This window comes from Asparagus officinalis, chromosome 5 (genome assembly GCF_001876935.1).
Source record: "Asparagus officinalis chromosome 5, Aspof.V1, whole genome shotgun sequence".
NCBI classification, from domain to species: domain Eukaryota; kingdom Viridiplantae; phylum Streptophyta; class Magnoliopsida; order Asparagales; family Asparagaceae; genus Asparagus; species Asparagus officinalis.
Window position 1 is genome coordinate 92,209,228 of NC_033798.1, and position 12,338 is coordinate 92,221,565.

Genomic DNA, 12,338 nt, shown 5'->3' on the forward strand with positions numbered 1-12,338 from the left:
AGAAAAAGAATTTCTCAATTTGCATTTATAATTTGTGAAAAACACTGTATTCTGCAAAAGCACTAAAAGACGTATATATGAAAAAACATGTGATTGTTATTTTTGACTCAAAACAAGTTTTGAAAACTTATGGAATATTTATATGGGCATAATAAAAGTTGTTTATGATGTAAATATAGTCCAAAACTTATTTTGCATAAAAACACTTATAGTTACGAAAATCACAAATATATATGTGTGTGTATGTTTGAGCTTGAAGTATTAACACACATAATATAAGCCCTAAACTAATTTACCCAAGCTTGATTGGTCTTCAATATGCTTGACTTGGTAATCTCGCGGATGAAGCTTGAACTTGATTTTTAACTTTGAATTGCAAGGCTTCACTCCACTATTCCGCTAACCTCCATTGGATATCATTGTTGAAGCTCTATTTCATCCATCCTCCAACTACGTTGTTTGTCTACAATACATAGGAATACACAAACACTAGACAAACAATATTAGTAGTAAATTGTTTGTAAATCATCATCAAAACAAGAAGGCCAACACACACAAGCATGCACCACTACATACACGTAATGCTATAATAAAAGGATACAAAAATATCCAATGAGAATCTTCTTTGATGACTGTAATATAAACCTGTTTCACTTGGTCATAACTTGCCAATTCTACAGCATTTATTATAGCATTACGTGCAATATTAGGACCAATCTCAGTCCACAGAGCACAAACTCCTTCCTAACATTTTGAAATCTTTGACAACTTCAGTAAAATAACATGACTGAGAAAATATAGAATTAATTGGAGTTCAATATAAAACCTGTCTGACTATAGTAGAGTAACCATTCGGAGCTCCTGAATAACGTTTTGGTACACCCGTTGGAAGCTTGCCTTCAGCTTAAAGTCGTACTTTCACCAAATCGGTTGGATTAGCGACTGTTATTGCTATAACACATATTTAAAAATTATAACACAAACATGTTATAAAATTGGCAGGAGTAGCCTAAAGAAGAAATCTTACCTTAGAAATTAAAAAAAACTCAAATGTAAATTGGTCAAACAGATGCAGTTTCACTAACACGGACATTATGAATTAAACTATAAAATGGACCTAGACCTACCAGTTGTAAGGCCAGCAAGTATTTTCCTGGTTAGAAGAATATCTCCAACGAAATTCTCACCAACATACAAGGATTTAAACTAACAAAAGAGCCAACAACTGACAAATAAGGAATATAAATATCAAGCAAATTCACATTTGATAAATAGTATAAACTTACCGGCTCATACAGTCCAACCCGTAGGCCTCCAAATACACATTGACGATGTAATCCTGGCACAACACCTTTCCAAAGTGTTGCCAGGCCTTCTTCTCTAGCAATTGTAGATATAGTGCCTAACATGCCTCTGTATTTTGGTAAAGTCGCTACATCTCCTAAAACCGCTTTCTTTTGAAGCTGAAACCTGACTTTTGCAGTGTCCAAAGGAATGGTGCAAATCTTGAACATGAATTTATTCAAAAAATCTACTAATTAATCTCAAACTACTACAAAACTAATTCTCTTGTTCAAAAACTAAGAAATATATTTTATAACCTAATTTCAGCAATAATGAGAATCTAAATTTTTTTAAGCAAGTCACAGGAAGAGTACATTAAACTTGATAGAGGCAAAAACTCAAAACACCTCACACTTGAAAATAATAACACAAAAATAGCCTCACACTTGGAAAACCAAAGGAAATGTTCTCATAATTGGAAAAACCAAACCAATGCCCACACATTTAGGAAAATGTGACGCCCCAGGTTTCGCGCGATGTTGCAGTCCAAGACGAAACCCAGAATGTCAAACATACCAAGCACCAAACACCGTGTTATGACATGTTTTACCATCACAATTACTATCTCTCTAGTGAAAACAAAAAATAGGTGAAGGTACAGACAGGCAAATAAAAGAAATAGAGTAAAGCCAAATATACACAGAGGAAGCATGAGAATAATCATTAGTGAGCCCAACTAAAATAGAGTATAAATACCTCCGAGTATGAAATAAACCTCAAGTACAATGAGTCAAACAAAATATCACTATGACTCTTAGTCTCTACAAAATAAAATACAAATCTAGAGTCTGAACATAAACAACTAACTGTGGAGTTCTGAAATAACTACTAAATAGTAAATAGCTAGATGGAATCTATGAGAAAATCTCATCAACCTGCGACTCTCCGTGCGCCTGACTCACTGCCTGCAAAAGGGGAAAACAACGCGCGTCAAAGCGCTATAGCGAGATCATCTCCACCTCTCCCCAGGGGAAGGGGTAGGAGTATATAAAAAATAGTGTTAGTACATATACATATAAAATCATTCATAAAATTCTAACTGGAAGTTAATATTTAGGAAATCACAACACGAGAGTTAGTACGTCGAGCGAAATAATCCAAACAAGGAAACCCTTATGTATATACCATGTCTCAAATTGTGGCTCCCTAAATACTGACTCTAAACCCTATGAATGAAAGCAAGAAACCAAAAGGAAAACACTCCAAACCTCAAACATGTAGAATAAATATCTCATCTAATTACACTTAGGTAGACAGCTCTAACATAAGAGGGATCTCATCCAGAACAAAAAATCAATCATAAGCCATGTCATGTAAGCCACAATCTTAAAGGAAATACCCTACTCACGGAAAACCAATATGAAAGCAAAATACGATAAATAATACTTACATATGTGCATCTCCTTATGCAATAGCGATACAAACCAATATGAAAGCAAAATACGATAAATAATACTTACATATGTGCATCTCCTTATGCAATAGCGATACTTTTATAATATTATTACTCAATCGCTCTGCGGCAATAGGTTTTATCTCGCTATCCCGGAATACAATGAAATGACGATACTTTTGTAATACTATTACTCAATCGCCCTGCGAAAATAGGTCTTATCTTCCTATTCCGGAATACAACGGAATGACGATACTTTTGTAATACTCTTACTCAATCGCCTTGCGAAAGTAGGTTTTATCTTCCTATTCCGGAATACAATGAAATATACTATGCTCTTCATATTTATCAACTTAAATTAGGACAAAAATATGTTGACACCACATATTCTAAACATACATGCATATATCTCGGTGTGCGTGTCCATAACTGGTGTTCACTGACATCTCAGGTGTTATACAACTCATAAACATTAAATCATAACAGTGCAAGGTCGAGAGACTAGCTCGAAAACTCAGTAGTCGAACAAAACATGCACAAGGCCACTGACTGTGTGGCGGTTGACCGAACGAGAACGGCGGTCGACCGCGACGAGTTCCAGAGCCTACTCAGGCCTCTGTCCTGCACGCGGTTGACCACCGCTATGGCGCGGTCGGCCGTGGGCTGATATTCCAGATTCTCAATCTGGTTGTGTGTGTCGTGTTCACGCCGTATTTAGGTGATTCAAACATGATTAAAACTCAAGCAGAAAAAGATATAACGTATACCAATAAGTAAATCATATCACATATTACTCATAGCATGCCTTATTATTCAAAGCAAATAGTTCATCATAAAAAAAATATTTGTAATTTTCCGCATATATATATAATACATCTTCACTCACACTAGGAATTCCTAGCGGACTGTATACACGATTCCTAGGAAACTCTATCCTAGCTCCACAATATGACACATGGATAATCCTAACGATATTAGAACTAGAGCTCTGATACCAACTGTGACGCCCCAGGGTTCTTAGAAAACTGAGAAAAATCGTGAAAGTTTAATATATAAACCAGGGAAAACGAATATAGGCTTTAGAAAACCAAAACCAACTCAAAATAGGAATTTGACTTCTACAGGTTTCACAGTCGACCGTGACGGTCGACCGGACTGGAATTTTCTAGTTACACATATTTGGCCATTGTGCATGTTTCGACTCTTTTCTTTCTCATGTATGAACTCATTCATATTCAAAACACATGGTATCATACTCATACCCCATTTAACTATATTTACCAAAATAAATATCCATAAATCATAATTAATCTCATATTAATTATATTAACATAAATTTTTGGGGTTTTACATTCACCCTCCCTTAAAAGAATTTCGTCCTCGAAATTCCGCAGTCGCATCGCAGAGATTAATAATACGAGAAAAGCACAAAAGGGGATAATCCAAACAAGGAAACCCTCACGTACACATCTCGTATCATTAATCTCCCGATTTGAAATATAAGCAATATTTAAACTTAACAATCTAAAATGCGTACATTCTCACTTAACCCCTAATTAGACGGAACTAGTATGTCGGGCGAAAAATCCAAACAAGGAACCCCCCATATATACACCATATGTTCTGAATAATTAAGAGCTAAGTGTTGAATGACCCATTCTAGCGTTAAATATAAATGTGACTAAACAACACATATAATCAAATCTATCAACGCATATAAGCACATTTAAATATCGACCTTACCTGTTCAAACAGATGTGGGTAGTCGCGACGAACATCCTCCTCGAGCTCCCAAGAAATCTCTTCAGCTCCTTGCCAGTTCCACTGAACTTTCACTAATGAAATGACTTTGTTTCTAAGCTTTTTATTCTCTCTAGCAAGAATGCATACCGAAATCTCTACGGTGGTCAAATCATTATGTATCTCAACCTTTGGTGAATCAATCACCCTCTGTTGCTCTTCGTCACGCAAATGCTTCTTAAGCATCGAAATATGAAATATATCGTGTACACTCGACATCGATGCCAGAAGATCTAATCTATATGAAATAGTTTTAATGCGCTCAATAATCCTGGAAGGACCAACATATCTCGGGGCGAGCTTCCCCCGTCTACCGAATCGCTGAACGCCCTTCATCGGTGATACTTTCAATATAACTAAGTCTTTGACCTGAAATCCTAAGGGTCGTCTCCGCTGATCTGCATAACTCTTTTGCCTACTCTGTGTAGCAAGAATGCGCTCTCGAATCAAAGCCACATTTTCCATGGTTTGCCTAACTAGCTCTGGGCCAAGTAATAGACTATCATTTGGCTCTGCTTAACATATAGGCAATCTGCAAGGCCTCCCGTATAAGGCTTCGTACGGCGCCATCCCGATGGTAGCTTGATAACTATTGTCATAAGCAAACTCTATTAATGGAATATGATCCTCCCAGCTGCCTTGAAAATCAATGATACAAGCCCACAACATATCCTCCAACACCTGGTTCACTCTCTCTGTCTGATCGTCTGTCTGAGGATGAAAAACACTGATGTGTAATAACCTGTTGCCGAATGAATCCTGGAAACTCCTCCAAAAGTGCGAGGTGAAAACTGATCCTCGATCTGATACAATCATGTCTAGAACTCCGTGAAGTCGAACTATCTTCCGGATAAATATCCTCGCATATGTCTCTGCAGTATAAGTAGTCCTCACTGGAATAAAATGTGCCGACTTCGTCAACCGATCTACTATCACCCAAACTGAGTCGTTCCCCTTCTTCGATTTCGGCAACCCTATAATGAAGTCCATAGAAATGTCCGCCCACTTTCATTCTGGAATGAGTAAAGGCTGAAGTGTTCCTGCTGTTCTCTGATGCTCTGCCTTCACCTGCTGGTAGGTAAAACACTTAACTACATACTTTGCAATATCTCTACACATATACTTTGCAATATCTCTACACATACCACTCCACCAAAAGTGTCTCCTTAAGTCCTTGTACATCTTGGTGGTTCCTGGATGTACTGTATATCGGGTATGATGTGCTTCATTAAACAACTCCCTCTTCATCTCTACACTAGCTGGCACAACCAACCTACCCTTTATCTGAAGGCCTCCATCTGCTCTAATGGTCTAATCGTCCTTGGGCTCTTTGGAAATCTCCTCCTTTCGGATTTGAATCCAAGAGTCCTCTAACTGAGCTCTGACTACTCTATCCCTCCAAGATGGCTGCACTGATATAGCTCCTAAGTATGCGCTAGTCCTACCAATCTCTGGCCTAAAATCGAACTAGCTAAGAGTGAGAAGATCTCTATACAACGAGCACCTCAAAGCCGCGATCTCATGTCGACGCTTCCTACTCAAAGCATCCGCTACGACGTTCGCCTTCCCCGGGTGATACTGAATCGCGAACCGCTACGACGTTCGCCTTCCCCGGGTGATACTGAATCGCGAACTCGTAGTCCTTAATGAACTCAATCCATCGCCGCTGCCTCTAATTAAGTTCCTTCTGGGAGAAAAGGTACTTCAGACTCTGATGGTCTGTGAATAACTCAAACTGTACCTCGTACAAATAATGCCTCCACGCCTTCAATACAAAGACTATTGCTGCTAGCTCCAAATTATACGTGGGATAATTCTGCTCATGAGTCCTTAACTGTCTCGAGATATAGGCTACAACTCTCTGGGTCTGTATCAATACTCCTCCAAGACCTGATAAAGATGCATCAGTATAGACAACAAAAGTCTTATCACTGCTGGGAATAATCAATACTGGTGCTGAAGTCAACTTAGTCTTCAATGTCTCAAATGCCTTCTGGCACTTTGTGCTCCAAATGAACTGTACATCCTTTTTAGTAAGGTGTGTAAGTGGCGTGGAAATCTTTGAGAAATCTTGAATAAATATTCTGTAATAGCCTGCCAGACCTAGGAAGCTATGAATCTCTGTAACTATCTTCGGTGGTTCCCAATCAAGAACGACCTCTACTTTGGCCGGATCTACTGCAATGCCCTCTCGGCTGATGACATGGTCCAAAAATCTGACCTCCGATAACCAGAATTCACATTTGCTAAATTTTGCATACAGTTAGTGTTCCTGCAAAGTTTGTAATGCCAACCTCAAATGTTGCTCGTGCTCTGCCTCCGATCTCGAATAGATAAGAATATCGTCGATGAAAACTATCGCGAACTGGTCCAAATATGGACGAAAAACCTGATTCATCAAATCCATGAATACTACGGGTGTATTGGTCAGCCCAAATGGCATGACAAGAAACTCAAAAGACCCATATCGAGTCATGAAGCCGGTCTTGGGGATATCAATCTCCCGAACCCGCAACTGATGATAACCGGAATGAAGATCTATCTTTGAAAAACACTGAGCTCCCTATAGCTGGTCGAACAAGTCATTGATCCTCGGTAATGGATACCTGTTTCGGATAGTGACCTTGTTCAACTCGTGATAATCAATACATAATCGCATACTCTCGTCCTTCTTCTTCACAAAGAGGACCGATGCTCCCCACAGAGAGTGACTCCGTCGAATGAATCCCTGAGACAATAACTCATCTAGCTGGATCTGTAGCTCCCTCATCTCAGCTGGCGCAATATGGTAAGGAGCTCGGGAAATCGGCACGATGTCTAGCTGCAACTCTATGCAAAACTCGACCTCTCTCACTGGAGGTAATCCTGGTATGTCTTGGAAGACATCGCTGCAACTCTATGCAAAACTCGACCTCTCTCACTGGAGGTAATCCTGGTATGTCTTGGAAGACATCCTGGTACTCTGAGACTACTCGGTAATCCTGGTATGTCTTGGAAGACATCCTGGTACTCTGAGACTACTCGCATCTCACTCAAATCTACGCCCCGATCCTGTATTATCACCTCCTCGACATATGCCAAATATGTCTCTGCAAACTAGTTGTCTCTGGAGGTCGCTACCACTAACTCAGATCCATCATAGGCTCATAAACTGACTGTCTTCGTAAAACAGTCAATACTCACATGGTAGGAAGATAACCAATCCATACTACGGATGACATCAAACTCAGACATATGCAACATGATCAAGTCTATCAGAACTCGGAATCGTCCAAACTGACGATACATCTCCTACAAATATTCTCTAAAAGAGACGTCTCCCCTAAAGGAGTGGATACCGATAAAGGAAAATCTAATGGCTGCGCCACAAGCTAAAGTCTAACCGCAAAATCGTAGGAGATAAAAAAATGCGAAGCGCCAGAATAAAAAAGAATACATGCTGGAAAGGAATTCACAAGGAATGTATCTTCCACCACAGCCCCGCTCGCGCCGTGATCACAAGGAACAACTGCATACAATCTACCCGTCTGCTGTGCTGTATCACCTGGAACGTATAGGACTATCTGTCCCTGCTGGGTCTTGAATTGCTCAAACTTATCCCTTAATCCTCAGGACTACTGGAGGTGCCTCTATCCTCAACTGCTGACCCTGACCGCGTCCTTGAATGCGGTTCTGATGCTGCTGCTGCTGATTCCTGCCCTGCTGGCCTGCTGTGGGTGCGCTGCAGCATTCTGCCACTCTATGCCCGAGCTTGTTACAATTAAAACAAGATCCACAAAATCGACGTTGCTGTTGTGCCCTCTGATCCTGCTGATGGCCCTTCTTATGGGGGCTCTGTTGCTGTGGACCCTTACCCTACTGCTGGGGTCCTCCTTAGCCTAGAAAAGATCTCTTACCTTTACCTTTATCCCCGAACTACCCTAACTTAACATTTCCATCTTTACCCTTAATGAATATAGTTGTGTCTGTATCCTGAGCCATGGCAGCATCTGCCACCTCCCACACTGAACGGAACCTCCGAGATACTAGGTATCAGCGTAAACCTGGGCGAAGTCCCATCATGAACAACTGAGCCTGCCTCTCCTCGGTGTGCCACATGCCAGTGAATCTAAGAAGTGACATGAACTTACTCTCAAAATCCGTCACTGACATATCCCCTGCTCCAATCGAGCCAGCTCTAACTCCTTCCCGGCTTTCACTACAGTCAAAACATACTGTTCATCGAAAAAATACACAAAAGTCTCCCATGAGGCTGTCAACCTCTGCTCTGGAGTAAAACGAAGCTGATACCATCCTCCTGCATCACTCTTGAGGCTGAAAGCTGCTAACTTTTGCTTCTGCATAGTATTCACATTAAGCATGTCCAGAATGTTACTTACATCTTCCTTCCATTTGTGTGCCGCAATGGAGTCCATCGAACCATGAAACTCTGGAGCCTTCAACTTCTGGTACCTCTCTACTAAATGAAGCCAAGCCTCCTGCTCAGCCACTCTATCATCAACTGAAGGTGGTGGTATGACTACCGGTGTTCCTTCTGGCATCTCCTCCTGAATGGGAGTTTCCTGTCGAACCTGATCTGCTAACTACTCCTCAATAGCTGCCAGACGAGCTGCTAATGGTGCTATGAGATCCACCAAGTACTGCGAATCCTGCTACGGCTCGGGCTCTCTATCGACTTGCTCAGCTCCCTGAGCACGAGTACCTCGACGTCCACAACTTCTTCCTGACATCTATAATATAGAAGTAGGGCTTATTACGCAGTAAATAGAATCTCAAGCAGAAAAATATATAACGTATACCAATAAGTAAATCGTATCACATATTACTCATAGCATGCCTTATTATTCAAAGCAAATAATTCATCATAAAAATTGTAATTTTTCGTGTATGTATATAATACGTCCTTACTCATACTAGGATTTCCTAACGGACTGTATACATGATTCCTAGGAAACTCTATCCTAACTCCACAATATGACATATGGATGACCCTAAGGATATTGGAACTAGAGCTCTGATACCAACTGTGATACCCCAGGTTTTGCGTGAGGCTACAGTTCAAGGCGAAACCCAGAATGTCAAACCTGCCAAGCACCAAACATCGTACTACGACATGTTTCACCATCATAATTACTATCTCTCTAGTAGAAACAACAAATAGGTGAAGGTACAGATAGGCAAATAAAAAATATAGAGTAAAGCCAGATATACACAGAGGAAGCATGAGAATAATCATCAGTGAGCCTTGTTTTCATCAAAAGTTGTTGTTTTTATTGTTATTGAACTCATTACAACTTTGGTCGTTACAATAAACTCAAATAAAATAAAAAATTGTTGTTTTTATTGTTATTGAACTCATTACAACTTTGGTCGTTACAATAAACTCAAATAAAATAAAAAAGTTGATCTTTTTATAAGATCTCCTTACACAATAAAAATAAAAAGTTTACAACTTTATCAAACAAATGCAAAGAGATCGTTTATCAGTCTTCTGCTTGTGCGGGATCTTTGCCTGTGTCGGGGACGTCGATATCCGTGGACCGCCTACGGATCAGATCCGGTTGTCAAAAAATTAACGGAGCTCCTACTTCACCAAGGAAGTATTCGCTTAAAGCTCTGAAATCGACCAAGCAAAATCAGTAGCTCTTCTCGAGATTAAGACCAAGCCTAATCTCGAGGAACGGATAGACGTGGGGGGATACGGGTTTAGATCCTTCGAAAGCCTTTCTCTTTATGCTGAAGCTCGCCGGGATCTGACTTGCCTTCGCTGTAAATTCGTGCTCCTTTGAATCCTCAATCCGACAGCACCCCGCCCTCTTGATAATAATCTACCCCTGTGAATTGCGCCCCTAAGCCTGTATTTATAGGCTTCGGTTGAGTGATTTTCAGATAAGAATGAGTGATTTGGCCTTATCTTCAGTTAATAACGGCCTAACCATGTTTGTAGATCATATCTAGGCAGTTAGGAACCTCTGAAATAGAAGAAACCGATCGAAACAGCCTAAAAACAAGTTTTGGAGGTTATGGGTAGTTCTGGACGCGAGATGTGTCAATTTGAGATACATTCGGTATTTTGGTCTTAACTCTCTCGTCCGACCTCGGATTGAGCTGGTTCAAGATGCGTTGAAAAGCTAACGAAGATACCTACAACTTTTATTTGAGTTTCCTCGGATTCAAATTATAGCATGATCTAAATGCCTTTTTCTTTTTGCGGGCCACTTTGAGGTGTTCGACACTTTCTGACTTCTCTGAACTTGTATTGCGTATTTCATCATTTTGTTGACTTGCATGCTTTGTTAACGTGTTTCATGTGCTCGTTAGATTCTTTATGGCACTTAGAGTTGATCGATGCACGCGAGCTGACTGATGAGTGCGTTCGGTCACTTGGAGCTGACCGGCGCGCGTGGGCTGATTGACGAGTGCGTTCGGTCACTTTGGATCTGACTGATAAGCATGACGGGCACTTTGGATCTGTCTGACATGCGCATCAGGCACTTTGGATCCACCTGACAGGTGCGTCGGCCACTTTGGATCTGCCTGACAGGCACGTCAGGCACTTTGGATCCGCCTGACAGTCAGACACTTTGGATCCGCCTGACAGGCGCGTCAGACACTTTGGATTTGACCGAAACGCACGGGCTGACCGACAGGTGCGTGTTGACTGACGTACGCGCGTTAACTGAGGTGCGCGAGCTAACTGAGGTGCGCAGCGGCCAATTGGATAATTCTTCTTGAATCGTCCACTCTTTGTTTCGAGTTGTGTGCGGACACTTATAGGCATTTTTAGACGCCTACAGATACCCCCTCCAAAGTATTTAAGACTTATTATTCTATAGAAGAGCTTGGAATGCTTTGGATAAGATAGGTCATTTCCTCAATCTCGTAGAGGGACATATAAACTTCTTTAATTCTTAACTTCTTCAGCCTTCAGTCTATTCAGTGTTTTGTTGAATAGATGAAGTTCTTTCGGCGCTGCGTTTATCGTCTGATCTTGAATTGAAGTTGATGCGTAAATTTCTAAATTTAGCTCGTGTCATTGAGTTGACTTTGAATTGATCATCTTCGTCAGAAATTCACATCTGAATGCGATTGAACTCCCCGGAATCATCCTTTGTCTTATTTTGGCGAAATTGCTAATGCGTTGACCGGCATTGACCTTTACTGTAGCATGTTGACCGGTGTTAACATAGTTTATACTCGTACGTTTGCTAGAGTCTACATAGTTTAAGCTCTTAAGGTGTTGGAGCATGACGATCCCAAATGTTGGGCTGCAGGACCAATTATTAAAGCTGATTCATCTGCATGTATGGATCTTATCCCGAAGTTGTTGGATGCTCAAGTCACGAGACCAACTAATGAGGCTGATGCGTCAATGACTCACATTTATAGGATTTTTGGCAAACCCTCAGCCATCAACGGGTTTGATGAGCCTTTACCGACTACCGTTTGAGTCGGGCTAGCATGCGAATTATTTAAGTCCGTTCCACATGTAACATTATGCTAAAAGAGTTAACTCTTTTAGTGCTACGATATTGAATACGTAGACTTCATCTTTCTCCTGTGAAAAGACTAAACAACAACGTGTATCAGACGTAGACTTAGGATTTTTGGCAAATCCTCATCCTTTAACGGATTTGATGTGCCTTTACCGATTACCATTTGAATCGGGCTTGCATGCGGATTGTTTAAGTCTGTTTCGCATGTGACGTTATGCTAAGAGAGTTAACTCTCTTAGTGCTATGATATTGAATACGTAGACTTTGTCCTTCTCACGGGAATAGACTACTCGGCAACGCGTGTT

At 40.7% G+C, this 12,338-nt stretch overlaps 1 pseudogene; it reads right to left on the reverse strand.

The window, feature by feature from the left end:
* Nucleotides 532-8,952, reverse strand: LOC109842169 (annotated as a pseudogene).